Genomic DNA, 18492 nt, shown 5'->3' on the forward strand with positions numbered 1-18492 from the left:
ATCAACCCTGTTGCTGTTTAGTCACTAAGTTGTGTCTCTTTTGCGACCCCATGGACTATAACCTGCCAGGTTCTTCTGTCCATGGGATTTCCCAGGCAAGAATACTGGAGTGGGCTGTCATTTCCTTCTCCAGGGGAACTTCCTGATCCAGGGATCGAACCGGAATCTCCTGCATTGGTAGGCAGATTCTTTACCACTGAGCCACCAGCAAAATGTCAACCCTAGGAAGAAGGTATTAGTAGTTTTATAAGATCACACAGCCAGTGTGTGACAAGACTGAAATCTGAACCCTGGCCATCCAGCACGAGGTCTTCACCGCCCTGCTACAGAAGCAGGCTGAGGCACAGGCCTGGCTTCAGACTGGGGTCACAATGTGTGGCCCCTTCCAAGTCCTTTACCAGACTTCCCTGCATCCTTCTTTGCCTGGTGTCCCTGGAAACAGACTCTGAGATAGGAAGCTGCATGTGAGAGGTCTGCCAGGAGACAGAGTTCTCAGGTCCAGCCTTGTGAGGTGGTGAGGAAGGCAGGGTTGGGTGGAGAGAAAAGCTGATCTACTGTGGGAAAGAAAGTGAGGCCTCGGAGCACTCTTAGGCTCCACGGGGAGCTCAAGTTGAGACCAAACAGTTACTGTGGGTTAAGCTGTGTTCCTACCAAGAAGATGAAGTTCCAGATTCCCAGGACCTGGAGTGAATGTGAACTTATTTGGAAAAAGGGTCTTTGCGCTCATCAAGCTGAGGTCATCAGGGTGGGCCCTCATCCATTAGGACTGTGTCCTTACAAAAGGAGGAGCATCCAGATGGAGGGAGCAGACTGGGCGGAGGACAGCAGTCTACCCTGAGTCAAAGCATGGCTGGCATGGTGTGGTAACAAACAGCCAGGAGCGGGGGTGGCCAAAGGAGAATGAGTGTGGTGGGCAGGGGTAGTGAGAGAGGAGGGCAGAAAGCTAACTGGGTGTGTGTGTGTGTGTGTGTGTGTGTGTGTGTGTGAATATGTCGGTGAGGTGAGGACTTGATATTTACTCTGCTTGAGAGGGAGCAGAACAAAGACACACTTTCTGTTTTAATGGAATCCCTGTGGCTATATGTGGGGGAAAGATGGTGGGGGCAAGAAGGCAATATCAGGGAGACAGGGGAGACTATGATGACCCAGGCCATGGGGGACAGGGCCCAGACCAGGGTATTCCTAGTTTCTTGAAACTGGAACGATCCAGGTGTCCGTCAGTAGAGGAGTGGATAAACAAATGATGCAAACTCTATACAATGGACTACTGTACAGCCATAAAAAGGAATAAGCTATTGATAACTCAGTAACATGCTTAAATCTCCAAACTGTCATGCTGAGTAAAAGACGCCAGGTGGAAACAAAGTACCTGCTGTGTGAGGCCACTTATATAAAAGATGAGAAAATGTAAACTAACCTATAGCGACAGAAAGGTGACCAGTGGATGCCTGGGATGTCAGAGGCAGGGGGACCCACAGGGAAAGCAATGGAAGATTCAGGAGATATTCTGGAGGTAGAGCTAACAGGATTTGATGACCTACTGGATCGGGTAGTATGAGACAGAGAGGTGCTGGGGATGAGTGCAAGGTATGGGAGGGTTGAGCACGGATGTACTGGGAACAGGGCAGAGTGGAAGTGGCAACGCCGAGTTCCCACGTGGGGCTTGAAGGGCTGGTGGGTCCTATGTGGTAACTTACAAGAAACAGCTGAAAAGATTGTTCTGGTTCTCAGAAGGGAGGTGGGCAACAGAGGAGGATTTCCGGGAAACATGGAATGGCGGTCATGGTGTGTGCTAGTAAACTAGTCCCCTGAAAGAAAAAAGCCCTGATTTGTTCTGCTCGTCAGCTTCTGTGGAGTGCATATTCCCACCAATTTCAAGCTACTAATGGCTTCACAAGGAGCTGGCATTCCTGAATATTTAACAGCTCAACCAATCTGGTAGGAGTTGGCTCCAGCAGCCATTATGAAGGACTGAAGACAGTAACAATCCTGAGAATGAACATCTAGCAAGTACTAATTCTGTCCCAACTGTAACGCATCCTGGCCCCTTCAGTCTTCACAATGCTCTCTCCTCTCAAAGGAGAAAATGGAGACACAGAGTGGGGCTTTGCTCAAAGCCTCAGCCACCAAATGCAAGTGGAAAGACTGGGATTCAGACCTAGTAGACAGATGCAGTGCTGCATGTATTTTGTTTTGTTTTGCTTTTTGATTTGTAATGTTGTGTTAGTTTTTGCTCTACAGCAAGAGTGAGTCAGTTATATGTATACATATATTCACTCTTTTTTGATTCTTTTTCCACAAGGTCATTACAGAATAGAGTTCTCTGTGCTATACAGTAGGTCCTTATTATCTATTTTATATATATTAGTGTGAATATATCAAGCCCAATCTCCCAATTCATCCCTCCCCTCTTATCCCCCTGGTAACTATAAGATTGCTTTTTACATCTGTGACTCTATTTCTGTTTTGTAAATAAGTTCATTGTATCACTTTTTAAGATTCCATATATACGTGATATCATATGATATTTGTCTTTGACTTCACTCAGGAGAACAATCTCTGGTCCACCCATGTTGCTGCAAATGGCATTGTTTCATTCTCTTTTATGGCTGAGTAACATTCCATTGTATATATGTACCACATTTTCTTTATCCATTCCTCTGTCAGTGGACATTTAGACTGCTTCCATATCCTGGCTATTGTAAATAGTGCCGCAATGCACACTGGTGTGCATGTATCTTTTTGAATTAGAGTTTTCATCTTTTCCAGATATATGTCCAAGAGTGAGATTGCTGGATCACATGATACTCTATTTTTAGTTAAGGACACTTCATATTTTTCTCCGTAACGGTTGCACCTATTTATATTTCCACCAACAGTGTAGGAGGGTTCCCTCTTCTCCATAGCTCTCCAACATTAACCATTTGTAGGTTTTTTTGATGATGGCCATTCCCATGTGAGGTGACACCTTGCAGTTTTCATTTGTGTTTCTCTAATAGTTAGAGATGTTAAGGATCTTTTCATGTTCCTGTTGGCCATTTGTATGTATTCTTTGGAGAAACGTCTCTTTAGATGTTCCATCCATTTTTTGATGGGGGTTTGTTTTTTATATTGAGCTGCATGTGCTGTTTGTATATTTTGGAGATTAATCCCTTGTTGGTCTGTTTGCAAATATTTTTTCCCATTCCATGGGTTGTATTTTTGTTTATGGTTTCCGTTCCTATGCAAATGTTTTAAAGTTTAATTAGGCCCCATTTGTTTATTTTTGTTTGCATTTTCATTACTATAGTAGGTGGGTCCAAAAATATCTTGCTGTAGTGTTCTACCTACGTTTTCCTCTGAGAATTTTATTGTGTCCTGCCTGACATTTAGATCTTTAATCCACTTTGAGTTTATTTTTGTGTATAGTGTTAGGCTGTATAAGTGTTGATACTTTGTTATGACCCAGAAGCTTCCTGAACTGAGCCACTCACTACCCAGCAGGCACTATCCTAGGACTGTTACTTCTAACAAATCTAGGAGGTAGATTCCATTACGATTCCATTTTAGATAGGGAAACTGTGGGTAGAAGGAACAATAGCTTGTCTGATGGCTTATAGCTGGCTGATGATGAAGGCAGGACTTGTACCCAGGCAGGCTGGCTCCATAACTATGCCCTCAACCTCTGGGTTATGCCACCCACAGGCCAGGTTGCAGTCCCCACCCTTAATTCAGATCACTGAATCTTACTGAGAAGCTGAGCTCAGAGGTTTCAGAATAAGCAATTTTATCACGCTCTCAGTCCAGTCCATATTATGTCACCAACATTTCCTCCCATTGTTCAGTTTATCTAAAAAGACCAGATTTTAGTGACTCAGGGATTGTTCTAGTTGGCACAATCAGGACAAGGGACACCTGACAAAAAGGAATGGGGAGGTTGGGGAGACAGATACTAGCGGTTGCAGTGGGCATGGCTTGGGAGGCTGTGAGGCAGGGAAGCTCAGATTCTGCCCATGATCAGGGCCTCAGGTCAGCACCCCTCCAGTACACCACTGTACTCACTCAGGATTCCCAGCCAGGGGAGCCTGAGCGAATGTGTTTCCCTTTGGGTGGCCAAAAATGCAAGAGAGCTTAGGGGCTATAAGGAGCTATGTTCTTGACTCCGTGGAAAAAGTCAAGCTGAATGAATGCAAGGTACAGAGGGAGGCAGATATGAAAGGGAGAAAAAAAGTCCTGCAGAGGTTTTGAGCTTCTGGTCTGGGTGTCCTTGAAACACAGCCCCACTTTTATCTTGGAATTCCCTTACAACAAATTTTCCTTTTTCCTTCCAGTGGGATTCCTGTCATGCAGTCCCAAAAGAAATTCAAGAGATACACTTGCCTTGACAGGCTGTATCCTGACTTTCTTCTCCATGAGAGAGTATTTTTGTGAAGACTAGGTTCAACCGCACATAAAAGAAAACCCCCAAATCATATAACCTAAACAAGTTGGAAGATTAATTTGTTTTTACACAGAGTCTGGAGGTAGGGCATCCAGGGCTAATGTGGCAGCTTCATAGTCATTAGTACCCAGCCTCCTTCAATATTATTGCTCTGTCATCTTCAGTATATAACTTGTGATCCAAGATGGTTGCTGGAGCTCCAGCCATCATATCCACATTCCAGTCAGTACTGTAAAGGACAAAGGGCTTAGAAAAATTCTTTAAGACCAACCCCGAGAAGGCCCACACAACGCTTCTACTGGCACCTATTGGCTGACACTAATCAATAATCCAGACTTCCCATGAGGCAACAACAATGAATGCTTACCTGTGACTCCCAAGAGCTGTAAATGGGGAGGGGCTCTGGTCTCTTGCCACCCCCAGTTCTCCCCTGGCCCACTGTCTGGACACCTATCCTACCAACGTCCCCTTTTAAAAAACACACCTCCACCAACAGGAGGCGCCATTCACAAAGCATATCCAACAGAGTTATGCAAGGCAGTGGTATCCTGGTCCACATCCCAATGGGGTGGAAAGGGAGCAGAAGAACTAGGTTGAGGGGGTCTATAAATTTTTTATGGCATACAAGTATTACAGTCATATTCATAATACAGTATTGGGAACCTTGTCGCTTTTTTTTTTAAAAAAATCACTTATCTAAGTAAGTATAGGCTGACACACAGTTTCTCCAATTAAGAGGGGGAGGGAGAAAGATATACTGGAATTTAATTCTTTGAAAGCAAAGTCATAAAAACACTAAGAAAGCTAACATGTTAATTTTATATTAAATATATAAATATATTCAGCTTATGCCTATGTAAGGATCAAGTGAAGTGAAATCGCTCAGTCATTTCCGACTCTGCGACCCCATGGACTGTAGCCTACCACCCTCCTCCATCCATAGGATTTTCCAGCCAACAGTACTGGAGTGGGTTGCCATTTCCTTCTCCAGAGGATCTTCCTGACCCAGGGATCAAACCTGGGTCTCCACATTGTAGGCAGACGCTTTACCGTCTGAGCCACCAGGGAAGTCCATAGCCACCTCAAATCAAGGCTTGCACATGATGTTCTACACATATATTCTTGGGTATTTATTGAAAAAAATTTGCGTGTAAGTGGACCCATGCAGCTCAAAACTGTGTTATTCAAGGGTTAACTGTACTCAGCAGTAAAAAGGAATGAAGTACTGGGACAAGCAACCATGTGGCTGAATTTCAAAAACATGCTGAGTTAAATGACTGCTCAGAATGGACTCAAAAGAAGGCATTCAGTGTAATTCCCCTGATGAGAATGCTGAGAGACACAAATCCAGTTTTTTTCCCCTAAAAAAGGCCAATCAGTGGTTGCCTGGGATGGGGGGATTAACTGCAAAGAAGCACAAAGGAATCTTTTGGAGTCACAAAAATGTTTTGTATCGTGACTATAGTGGTGGTTATGCGTGCATGCTAAGTCGCTTCAGTCATGTCTGACTCTTTGTGACCCTATGGACAGTGGCTCGCCAGGCTCCTCTGTCTAAGGGATCCTCCAGGCAAGAATATTGGAGGGGGTTGCCATGCTCTCTTCGAGAGGATCTTCCCAACTTAGGGATCAAACCTGTGTTTCTTATGTCTCCTGCATTGGCAGGCAGGTTCTTTACCACCAGCACCACCTGGGAAGCCCAGTGGTGGTTACACGGATTAAATACATCAAAATGTGCACTTGAAAAACAATCAAAGTATAGTTGATTTACAATGTTTTGTTAGTTTCAAGTGTAGAGCAAAATGATTTGAACCTCCACAGATTTTCAAAATCCCCCATGATCTCGTCCTACCATGCTCACAGTTAGCAGCTATCAGTCTCACATAAACCATCTATTCAAAAATCTGGCTTCCTTACAGTCATCTTGACTTTCACATCTGTAATTTTGCTTTTCGACTCTACCTGATACATCTTTCCCTAAAACTTCAAAGTTTGGTACATGGCGTGTCCTCTACAAACCTTCCCTGGCAGTTCCAGTTTATACTGACCTCTTTACAAACTCAATTGTTCCCGCATTAGAATCAGGTGTGGAGCTTCTGCCCACCCCTGTGAGACACTGACTTAGTGGCTCTCACATGGAGCCCGAGTATCTTTGTATGTTCACAGAGCTGTACTAATGACTCTGATATATACACAGGAATGCAAAGTACCTCTCTGGCATGTAATATACCTCCTGTACCAATCAATTAAGCATATGTTCAATATTGCCTCCATTGCCTGGGGGCCCTGGGGGTACACAGACATAGCAGCATCCTTATGTTCAGGTAGCACAGAGTGTAGCTGTGGTGTTCCCTCAAATAAATGTGATGGGAACTATGAAGGAGGTACGGGTCCAGTGCTTTGGGAGCAGAATGGTAAATGGTTACCAAAGGGACCATGGAGGAAGTTCAGGTGGCCCTTGAAGAAGAGCTGGATTTTGTTGTTGTTTAGTCTCTAAGTCACGTTTGACTCTTTGTGAACCCATGGTCTGTAGCCCGCTGGGCCCCACTGTCCATAGGATTTCCCAGGCAAGAATACTGGCAAGGATTGCCATTTCCTTCTCCAGGGGATCTTTCTGATCCAGAGATCCAACCCATGTTTTCTGCATTGGCAAGTGGATTCTTTACTACTGAGCCTCCAGGGAAGCCCAGTTGGATTTTATCCACTCTCAAATAATAGGGCTATTTCAGCTGTAGCCACATATAGAGTATACACCTCAAGATATTCTGGTGGAGACTATATGGAGGAAGTGAGATTCAGAATGGAAATGCTGGTAGAGATTAGAACATGAAGAAGATCAAATACCACGCTAAGAATGTCACAGTTTTCATCTGGACAACTGAAAATAATTTAAGGAAGAAACATCCAACTTAGTTGCTGTTATTGTTTTCTGGCACAGATTCACATGATAGTAATCTCTTTGAGTATGGTACCCATTCACTTCTATTAAAACTGTGTCAAAAAATTAAAAAAAAAATTTTTTGAAAAGGGACCTCCCTGGTGGTCCAGTGGTTAAGGCTCTGAGCTTCCAATTCAGGGGCATGGGTTAGATCTCTGGTTGGGGAACTAAGATCCCACATGCCTCGCTGCACAGCCAGAAGCTAAAAAAAAAGAAAAAGAAATAACAAAAATAATAACAATTTTTAAAAATTAAAAAAGGTGTCATGACAACCGATTTTGTGTAAGAAATACCAAATCCGAGTCTCTCTAAATGTATAAGAATACTACATTCTCATCTAGTTTTTCTTTCACTAATAATTCATAATACCCAAGTTTCAAGTTATAATTTTCAATGATTCTTAAAGCGATATATCTTAACTACATCTAGCTTCAGTTACAATTACTAACAAATCCAAATCCACCAGAATGATGACCACCTGAAACCAATTTTATGTACACAGTAGCAAACAGATGAAAATAATTATCCTGTCTGCTTTTTGTTATTATTTACAATTTTTGCCCACAGGCCTTAGCCTGCCACACCCTGCAGCATGTAGGACCTTATTTCCCTGGGCCAGGGATCAAAAACCATACCCCCTGCAGTGGTAGGTGGAGTTGTAACCACTGGACTACCAGGGAAGTCTTTGTCTTTCTGCTTTTAAAGGTAACTCCTAGAAATTTTTAAAAATGTATCTGTGGCATGCAATATATTTCCATTGTTCAGTGCTACTTGAGACTGCAATGCCACCCACTTCCCAAGGATTGGTACACGGCTCAGTTCAGCTTAAGTCTACATGTAAAAGAGACTGATTTTAAATCGTTGAGGGGGCAGGGGGAGTTTGATAAGCCTTAGGAAATACTTAAATAGTAATAGGTAGCATTTAAACAGACCGTACCATGTGCCAAGCACATGTGCTTATCTATTATCTCACTGAATCAGATGAATCCACGTGGTTTCCGTGAAGGAGCGTACCTACTGCTGTGTAGCAAATTACTCCAAAAACTCATGGCTTAAAAAAAAAAAAAGAAAGAAAGAAAAACTTTTTAAGCACAGCTTCTGTGGGTCAGGAATTTAGGAGCGGCTTACCTGGGTAGTTCTGGCTAAGAGTGTCTCTCATGAGATGAGAGACATATCGGTCAAGATGAGAAAAAGTAGCAGTCAACTAAAGGTGAAAAGATCTTTCTAGATGGTTCATTCCCTTGGCTGTTGACTGAAGGCCCCAGGTCTCCACCAGGCGGATTTCTCCTAAGGGCTGCTTTGAAGTGTGAGGGAATGCAGAGGGAAGAGCCTGAGACTGGAACTGGCGGAAGGGAAGGCTGTAAATGGGGCTTGGTGAGGTGGCTACGTGCCTCAAATGTAGCAGGTGTGGGAGACGAGCAGAGGCTGGTAGGGTACCTCCCAGTAGCATCCATTCCTCCCTGTCTCCCTCGCTTGAAGTGCCCCCCAGCTGTAAAATGGCCACCGTGTCCCCTGCCCTCTGTGGGGAATTAAGCACAGGAACCTGCCAAAATAAAAAGAGTCCTGATTGGTTAATGGCTGAGCCAATCATGATGCGTCTATCACCAGCAATAGACACGTGACCTGATTCTGACCAATACCAAGTGAGATGACGTCTTCTGCGGGGGCGGGGGGGGGGTGGCGGATGGGAAAGATTTTATTCTGTCTTAAAGAGAGCTAGTTACCAGGCTCGTTTTTTCTGCCTTTGGAAGTTGTTGGCCCACGTAGTGACTATCCCGGACTGTGAAAGGATTTGGTTTCAGAGTTCAACCTGCTGAGGGCAGTGAAGGGAGATGCAGAACTTGGGTCTTTGGTGTTACCACCGAGCCGCTGGGTTAACCAACCCAGAACTGCCGTATCCTTGGAATTCCTGCTACATAGGATAATACATGTCAGATTTTTTAATCATTTTGAGTTGGGTTATCCATTTTTTTTTGCAACCAAATGCAACCAAACTGATATTTTGGAGGCTGATTTTCTCACCTGATCATAGTCCCCACTCAATTAAGCATGATATGAGGTGAGGCGCAGAGACACAGGCAGCAAGAAGGCAGGTCTATTAAGGGTTTTAAAATGTGAGCTGAACATTAAGGGGAGGAGCCCCACCAACCCACATAAGACTTAAAGACTGGACTTGTCACCACTGTGGACTTCTTAACTTTGCAAGAAAACAGTTTTTCAAATGCAACTCTCTGAGAAGTGAGGCAATTGTGCGAGGTAGATCCCCCCCCCCCCAATATTTGGGATAGCGGAATGTCACCATTAACTTCCAAATGGTATACAGCTTAAAAGTGACAGGTTATTTATGGGACTTCCCTGGTGTCCAGTGGCTAGACTCTGCGTTCCCAATGCAAGGGGCTCAGGTTTGATCCCTGGTCAGAGAACTAGATCCCACATGCCAAAACTAAAGATCCAGCATGCCTCAATGAAGATTGTAGATCCTGTTTGCTGCAACTAAGACCTGGTGCAGCCAAACAAATTTTAAAAAGAGACAGAGTATCGCCTTCCTAGTCAAAACATTAAAAATAAAAAGTGACAGAACCTGAGTCCAAAAGACTGACTCGGGTTCACAGCCATCCTGATAGAGCTCAAACTACAATTTTCACTTTTCTCTCCAACTTCTTCATTTTAATAGATGCAAACTGTTGCATGACTCATGTTCTCTTTGTTAATAATCATATTAATCCCATTTACCTTTACATTGTAAGTTTTGACCATATTGAGACTGCTTCTTTGTTTTCTTAACACTAAAAAAAAAAAAAGTATGATTGCAAGACTTTGCCTTGAAACTCTAGGCTGTTTTAACTGGTAACAGAAATCTCAGCAACAATGTCTCTTCTACAGCTTCTGAAAAGCAGAGACGTTGGCTCGTGAAATCCTCTTTGTACATGTATTTTGAATAAAGGAGTCTTATAAGAAACCCAGACTTCAAAAGTTGATGTTGCTTCATTTGAAAGCCCCCATTAACCTGCTGAATTACTTTGCTAGGGCTGCCTTAATAAAATACTACAGGCTAGGTGGCTTAAATCAAATCAGTCAATCCTGAAAGAAAAGCTCTGGAAGTGAAAGTCACTCAGTTGTGTCCAACTCTTTGCGACCCCATGGACTATACAGTCCATGGAATTCACCAGGCCAGAATTCTGGAGTAGGCTTTCCCTTCCCCTTCTTTTGGGAAGGGGATAGGGGATCTTCCCAACCCAGGGATTGAACCCAGATCTCCCACATTACCAGCTGAGCCACAAGGGAAGCCCAAGAATACTGGAGCGGGTAGCCTATCCCTTCTCCAGTGGACCTTCCCAACCCAGTGGACCTTCCCAATCCTCCTGCATTGCAGGCGGATTCTTTACCAACTGAGCTACCCGGGAAGCCCCCTAGAGGAAATCAACCCTGAATATTCATTGAAAGGACTGATACTGAAGCTGAAGCTCCAACACTTTGGCCACCTAATTCGAAGAGCCAACTCACTGGAAAAGACCCTGGTGCTGAGAAAGACTGAAGGCAAAACAAGAAGGGGGTGGCAGAGGATGAGATGGTTAGATAGCATCACCGACTCAATGGACATGAATTTAAGTAAACTCCAGGACATGAATTTAAGTAAACTCCAGGAGATAGTGAAGGACAGGGAAGCCTGATGTGCTGCAGTCCATGGGGTCACAGAGTTGGACATGACTTAATGACTGAACAACAATAATGAGATGGCTTAAACAACAGAAAAAATTTTCTCATACTTCCAGCAGTCCAGGATCAAGGTGCTAGCAGCGTATATGTTGGGAAGGTAGAAGATCTGGTGGTATGACATTCCTATGTATATGATTTGACTTAAGAGTGGATTGATTTTTTAAATAAATTTATTTATTTATTTTTGGCTATGCTGGGTCTTCATTGCTGCATGCAGACTTTCTCTAGTTGCAGCAAGCAGGAGCTCCTCTCTAGTTGCAATGCACGGGCTTCTCATTGTGTTGGTTTCTCTTGTTGCAGAGCATGGACTCTAGAGCACAAGCTCAGTAGTTGTGGGGCAAGCAGTTAGTTACCCCTTGGCATATTGGATCTTCCCAGACCAAGGATTGAACCCATATCCCCTGAATTGGCAGGCAGGTTCTTAACCACTAGACTACCAAGGAAGCCCTAGATTAATTTAAATTGGCTGAAAGGGACAGATCCACACCTACCGATATTACAGGTTTAGTTTCAGGCCATTACAATAAAGTGAATATCACAATAAAGCAAGTCACAGGAATTTCTTGGTTTCCCAGCTCAGATAAAAGTTAGACTGGAGTCTAAACAATAGACTGGAGTCTATTAAGGGTGCAATAGCATTATGTCTAAAAAAAATGCACATATCTTAATTTAAAAATACTTTATTGCTAAAAAACACTAACCATCATCTGAGCCTTCAGCCAGTTGCAGTAACATCATCAAAGATCACCGATCAAGGCCACTATAACAAATAGTGTAATAATGAGAAAGTTTGAGAAATTGTGAGAATTACCAAAATCTGACACAGAGACATGAAGTGAATAAATGTTGTTGGGAAAATGGCACCAATCACTTTGCTCAACACATGGTTGCCACAAACCTTCAGTTTGTATAAAACATAATCTCTGCGAAGCACAATGAAACTAGTAGGTCTGTACTGGCCTTACTTGTTGAATTCATACTTGCTGAATTCACAAAGAGTCTCCCAAAACACACAAAGCCAGTCACTGGTGGTGCCTGAGAATAAACACCAGTCTGTCCATGACTGGCTTTACAAAAATCCATAGCAGAAGCATCATGAGCAAAGCTTCCATTTCACTTTCATTTTCCAAGTCTCATGCAAGTATGTCAGATTGGTAGAAGTCTGGCTTCAAGGGAAGTAAGGAAATATAGCTTCCCACCCTCTGTGGTACTGGAAGGTATTCTAGAAGGGGAAAGTCTCAGATGGTGAGCAAAGAAACGCAACAATCTAAAACCCCTGGGACATTTTCTCTTCAGCTTCCTACATCCAGGGGGAACTCCACGGCTGATCTTTCCCCTGCCTAAGTAAGGCCTGCTTTCCAGAAGAAAGTCCAGATAACCTCTGGTTTCTTTACACCCATTTTTCTACCAGTAACTGAGTGGATATTGAAGATCTCAGTGAATATCACCCCTTGTCCTGGTCTGCAGGTAGTAATAATTGAGACAGAGAAAGAGATGCAGGGGTGAGTAAGAGGGAGGATAACATGATGGTTTTATTACCTGAACTATAAGCAATAGCAGGGAACATGGCCGAGTCCTGTGGCCCAATGGGTTTACCATCACCTTCCCCTCCTTTCTGCTGCCCCAAACTGAACAGCTTAAAATTTGGCTGCGTATGACATATTCAAAATAACGATAGCTTGCATTACACAGAAATGTCATTTCTCTCTCCTGCCGCAGTCCAAACTGGTGTGCAGCTCTGCTCTGTGAAGGTGCCAAGGGTTCTTTGATACTATGACCCTTGTCCCCTTGGCCCAGGATGCCAGCTCACGATGTCCCCTAGCCTGAAGAAAGAGAAAACGAGAAAGGGAGGCCCTCTTCCTTTAAGTTCAGTTCAGTCACTCAGTTGTGTCCAACTCTTTGCGACCCCGTGAACCGCAGCACGCCAGGCCTCCCTGTCCATCACCATCTCCCAGAGTCCACCCAAACCCATGTCCATTGAGTCGGTGATGCCATCCAACCATCTCATCCTCTGTCGTCCCCTTCTCCTCCTGCCCTCAATCTTTCCCAGCATCAGGGTCTTTTCAAATGAATCAGCTCTTTCCATCAGGTGGCCAAAGTATTGGAGTTTCAGCTTCAGCATCAGTCCTTCCAATGAACACCCAGGACTGATCTCCTTTAGGATGGACTGGTTGGATCTCCTTGCAGTCCAAGGGACTCTCAAGAGTCTTCTTCAACACCACAGTTCAAAAGCATCAATTCTTCGACGCTCAGCTTTCTTTATGGTCCAGCTCTCACATCCATACATGACCATGACCGAAAAACTCCACCTCTGCTCATGTCTCATTGACCAGAATCAGGTCACATGACCACACTTGCTGTAAGAGAAGCTGGGAAATGTAGTCCTTATTCCAAACAATTAAGGGCCCCACTAAAATTTCTTTAACTATTAAAGAAGAGGCTAATAGATCAGGGATGGGGGCACCACTAGTTTCTCTTCCTTATAAACCTACCTCCCACAGGCCCTATAATCACATGACAGGAGGCAACAGACCAAAATGTGCGGATCCAAAACAAGAGAACACAAAATAGGACAAAAACCAGAGTCACACGAGCCTTACTCCAATCCCACCTTTCTAACTGGTGTGCTGTTGGCCTGTTCTTTTTTTTAAGTATTTATTTATTTCTATTTGTTGGCTGCACAGCATGTCGGATCTTAATTCCCCAACCAAAGATTAAACCCTTGCCTCCTGCATTGGAAGGACCAAGGCTTAACTACTGAACCACCAGGAAAGTTCTGCTATTGGCTTTTTAGGTGAGACAAATCTCTGGTGTGTGGGACAGTCCCATCTATTATTGCTGGATCTTTACAGCAATAAATGTCAGTGCTATTTCATCCTCAGGCATGTGACAAGCAAAATGTAGGCAGATATTTCCAAACCCCCTGGAAGGGCCTGTGGATGAATGGCAGGACATCCTGCCATGGAAATGTGAAACATGGGATAAGGTTTGCCCCAATTTCACTTTTCACTTTCATGCACTGGAGAAGGAAATGGCAACCCACTCCAGTATTCTTGCCTGGAGAATCCCAGGGACGGGAGCCTGGTGGGCTGCCATCTCTGGGGTCGCACAGAGTCGGCCACGACTGACATGACTCAGCAGCAGCAGCATCCACTTAGCCCCTGGTGGGACAGGGAGTTCTTTTGGCCTTCAAGTTGCATTTCACAGTTCTGTCCAGAACTGCCCCACACTGGCTATTTATAAATAACTTGCTATTAATAGAACAATGCTTTAGACTTCCCTGCTGGTCCAGTGGTTAGGAGTCTGCCTGCCAATGCAGGGGACAGGTGTTCAATCCCTGGACTGGGAAAACCCCACATGCCAGGGAGCAACTAAGTCGGTGTGCCACAACTACTGAAGCCCATGCACACTATACAGCCTGTGCTCTGCAAAAAAGAGAAACAACTGCAACGAGAAGCCCACTCACCGGAACCAGAGAAAGCCCGAGTGCAGCAACAAATACACAATGCAATGAAAAATAAATATTTTTAAATGATGCTTTACTACTCTCCTCCGATGCACCATCTCTCTCTCTCTCTCTCTCTCTCTCTCTCTCACACACACACACACACACACACGAAGAAATAAATGATGCTACAAGTATTCAAGGAGCCAAGGGGACAGGATCTGACCTGTGCCTCAGGGAATGCATTGTCTGAGGACAGGAGGAAGGAAGTGAGGCGGGTTTGGGGTGACTGTGACTTACATGTGTGTGACCTTGAACAATTTATTTAACCTCAACCATGTATCTCTGTTTCCTCATATGAAAATAGGAAAACAATAATATCTACCACTTAGGGATGTTAGAAGGCCCAAATGACTTTTTTAAAAAAAATTTATTGGAGTATAGTTGATTTACCATGTTGTGTCTGTTTCCCAAATGACATTAAAAGATTGTTGTATATAATGTTTCAGATCACAGACTGGAGACTGGCCCCTGGGCCTGCCCAGCCATCCACCAGCTGTGTAACCTTAGGTAAGTCCCTTACCCTCTCTGTGCCTTTGATTCCTCCTCTGTAACAGGGGAATGGCAGCACCTGCCTCAGAGGGCTGCTGAAAAGATAAATGAGCTAATAGATGTAAAGTGTTTACAGCGGTGTGCCATTCGGAGTTGAGTTCTCTGTAAATGTTAGCAATTGCTATGTCAGGATTATGTCCTCCAAGTACGACTCATGTTTGTTTGTTTGTTCTTTTCCATTAAACTCTAGACTGTATTCTAATTTCACCAATTTTTCCATTAAAGTTCTTCTGTTTCAGGATGCAATCCAGATGACCATATCACATGTTGTTTCCATGTCTCCTGGGTTTCCTTTGTGGCAGTTTTGGTCTTACCTTGTTTTTCATGGTTGTGAAGGTTTTAAGGAATACTGGTCAGATATTTTGTAGAACGTCTCTCAGTCTGGGTTGGTCTAAGTTTTTCTCAGACTGGGATTATAGGTTTGAAGGGAGGGGAGAAATACCATAGAGATGAAGTGCTCTTCTTATCACATCATATGAGAAGCTACATAATATTCACATGACATCTCTAGTGATGATAGACTAAGCTATCTGACTCTAATTAAAGAGAAGTAACTTATTAGATATTACATCTCCCATTTGCATTCTTTCTTCCTATTTGAGTATTCAGTCCCTTCCCCAAGTTAACTACGGATTTGATGATGGTTTGTTATGATTTCTACATATGTAATTCTTGCTATTTATTGGGATTATAAGCAAGGATTTATTTTAAACTGTAAAGACAAGTTATGTACATGATTGCTCCTGGCTCTCTTCTGGTTAAAAAATTTTTTTTTAAATTGTGGTTGCAAAAAACACCTCATGATACAAAATTTTAAGGTAGAGTTAATTTTATTTTCGAGGTACAGTTCAGAAATGTTGTGTCTTCACATTACGAAGCAACAGACTGGGGCTCGTATTCTTTTGGTGACACACCAAAAAATTTACAACAGTTATGTGGAAAAATATGTTTTATATTCATCATTATGTTTTAATTTTCACCTGCATTAATATAAGTTGCATATTAGTATATAATTTTGTGAATGTTAGTGTTTAAAAACTGAGCTGAGCTTATTTTAGTTGAGTTGTTTTAAGGAAAACTATTAAGTAAATAAGTTAAAATGTATGTGGGTGTGCATGTGGAAGGTATTATGATGTGGTAAGAGAAAGGCTGAAGTTTGTGAAACACTGACCTGCTAAATCCTCCTCCTCCCCCAGGGTCAGTTTAACCATCTCCTTCACAGGGCGCTTCCCCTACCATCCTCAGTCTCTGCTAGATCCCAAATCATATGGTCTCAAAACTCTATTTTTCACTTTTTCTTTCAATCAAATTTCTTTTAGAGACAAGTAGCTGAATCCCAAATCAAATTGGTCTGGGAAGATCAATGGAAATATATAGACTCACGCAATACAAAATGTGAAGTCAACATTAGTACCAAATTCAGGCATAGCTAGATCTAGGTGTTTAAATGATAGCCCCTGAAATTTCTATTCATTCTGCCTATGCTTTCCTGTGTGTTGGCCTCATTCCTTTACAGCCTCTCCACTCAAGGTAGAAAGAGGGCCCCAAGCAGCTCCACATTTAGATCCCTTCTGCTTAGCAAGCCCAGGAGAAAGCAGTGCTATATTTCCCAGAATTCCAGTAAAAGTCCTCATTTTGCTCCTCCTTGGCCTGCTTTGGGTATGTGCCCAAGTCTCAAGAAATTATTGAGGCTTGGGGCTAAAACTCTCTGATCGGTTAAGCTTGGGTCACAAGTCCAGCCCTCACTCAGTCACTGTGGTTGAAGCGTATAAAGTGCTCTGATTGGTCAGATCTGGGCTCCTCGGCTCCCTGGAACCAAGAGGAAGTTGGTTTCTCAAAAGAAGCTCCACTTGTTGTCACGTGGATAAAAGAACGTGAATACCAGTGGAGCAGAAACCACAGAGTTCTCGTCCATAGATGGTTATTAACCATACTTCAAATATTTGTTTATTACCCATCCCTGGTCCCCTGGCCTGGCTAATTGCCCTAGCAGAGGCCTTCAGAAAAATCATAAAAAAGGCAGTATGGTTATTACCAGTAAAGTCATAACCCTGTCACTTGATGATGACTACTTTTAGAGATTCAAGGGGAAGACTTTGTCCCAGGGTGGGGTAGAACCTAGACATCTCTGGGAGAGAAAAATAGGAACTTCTGAGTCAGATATGAGTTCAAATTCCAACACTCCCATTATTTCATTATTTCCAACATTCATTCTTTCATGCAGTCACTAAAGGAAATTTATTGGGCATCCATGATGCGCCAGGTATTAGTACTGTTCTAGACCCTGGGACATAGTCATGAGCCAAACACGACTGAAGGGCTCCTCCTGGATCTGACATTCTAGCCAGGGAGGTAGATGTGGGGGATAAGAGACAAGTAATAAACAAATGGACAAAAAAAGAAATGATTTCAGATTGTATAATACTAAATATTATAAAGAAAATAAAGCAGTGTATCTTGCTAGCAAGAAGCAGGAGGGGGCTGACTTACAGTAGGTGTTAGGGAAGACCTTTGTGGGGAATTACTATTTGAATTGATATTTAACTTGAGATTAGAATAATGAGATGATTATTATTCTCATCTCAGCCAGTCATGAGATGATTTGTGAAAGCCTCCAAGAAGGAGTAGCAGTGCTAAGGCCCTGAGGTGGCTCACTCCAAGAACTGACAAAAGCCATTATGAATAGCTGTGTGGCATTGGGTGAACTTCTTAGCCTCTGTGCACTGCTGGGAAATGAGGATGTTCATACCAACCCCTCAAGGTACTATGAGGAGCCAACCAGAAAACAATTGTAAACGGCGATAACTGGCACCCAACAGTTGTTCAGTAATCCAAGTTATTATTTGGGCAGTATTATTATTAACTTGAGAAGGAAAGACTAGAACTGGAGGGCCAAAAGGATGAGAGAAAGAAGTTTTGGTAGCTTCTCCTTCTAGAATCCAAAATTTAGGATATATAATATGAGCACAGCCGTGAGAAAGGGCTCCTGATCATGACTCGAGAACATCCAAGATACCAATAATAATCATTGTAATTAGCATTATTGTAATAGCCACAGCCATTTTTTGAGTACCTATGACATGCCAGACACTCTGTTGAGCACCTGATTTATGTGTGCATGGGCCCCTCTGACCCTGGGGAAGGCACTGTTATCAACACCCTCATTTTACAGAGGCTCAGAGTTAATAGTCTGGAGGTCTGGAGCAAAGTCAGGAGGCCAGCACGAGGCCCAGCTCCCCACCTACCTGATGACCTTTGGCCCATCGTCGCCTCTGATGTGGGGTTTCAGGGACAGTCCTGTCCTAGTTCTTCGTCTTCACCGTTCTCCCGGTCCGGAGGGGATGGGAGGAGGAGCCGGAGAGA

At 43.4% G+C, this 18492-nt stretch overlaps 1 protein-coding gene across 5 annotated transcripts in view; it reads right to left on the bottom strand.

Annotated features, from left to right (window-relative positions):
* CEACAM20 (CEA cell adhesion molecule 20) overlaps window positions 1–18449 on the bottom strand; it is a 92878-nt gene extending 74429 nt beyond the window's left edge. For all 5 annotated transcript variants that reach the window (XM_043436146.1, XM_043436149.1, XM_043436147.1 and 2 more), the window contains exon 1: window positions 18375–18449. The gene's annotated coding sequence lies outside the window, so the exon portion shown is untranslated. The remainder of the gene's footprint in view (window positions 1–18374) is intronic.
* Between the last annotated feature and the right edge of the window lie 43 nt (window positions 18450–18492).

The sequence above is a fragment of the Cervus canadensis genome, chromosome 18 (assembly GCF_019320065.1).
Source record: "Cervus canadensis isolate Bull #8, Minnesota chromosome 18, ASM1932006v1, whole genome shotgun sequence".
NCBI lineage: Eukaryota > Metazoa > Chordata > Mammalia > Artiodactyla > Cervidae > Cervus > Cervus canadensis.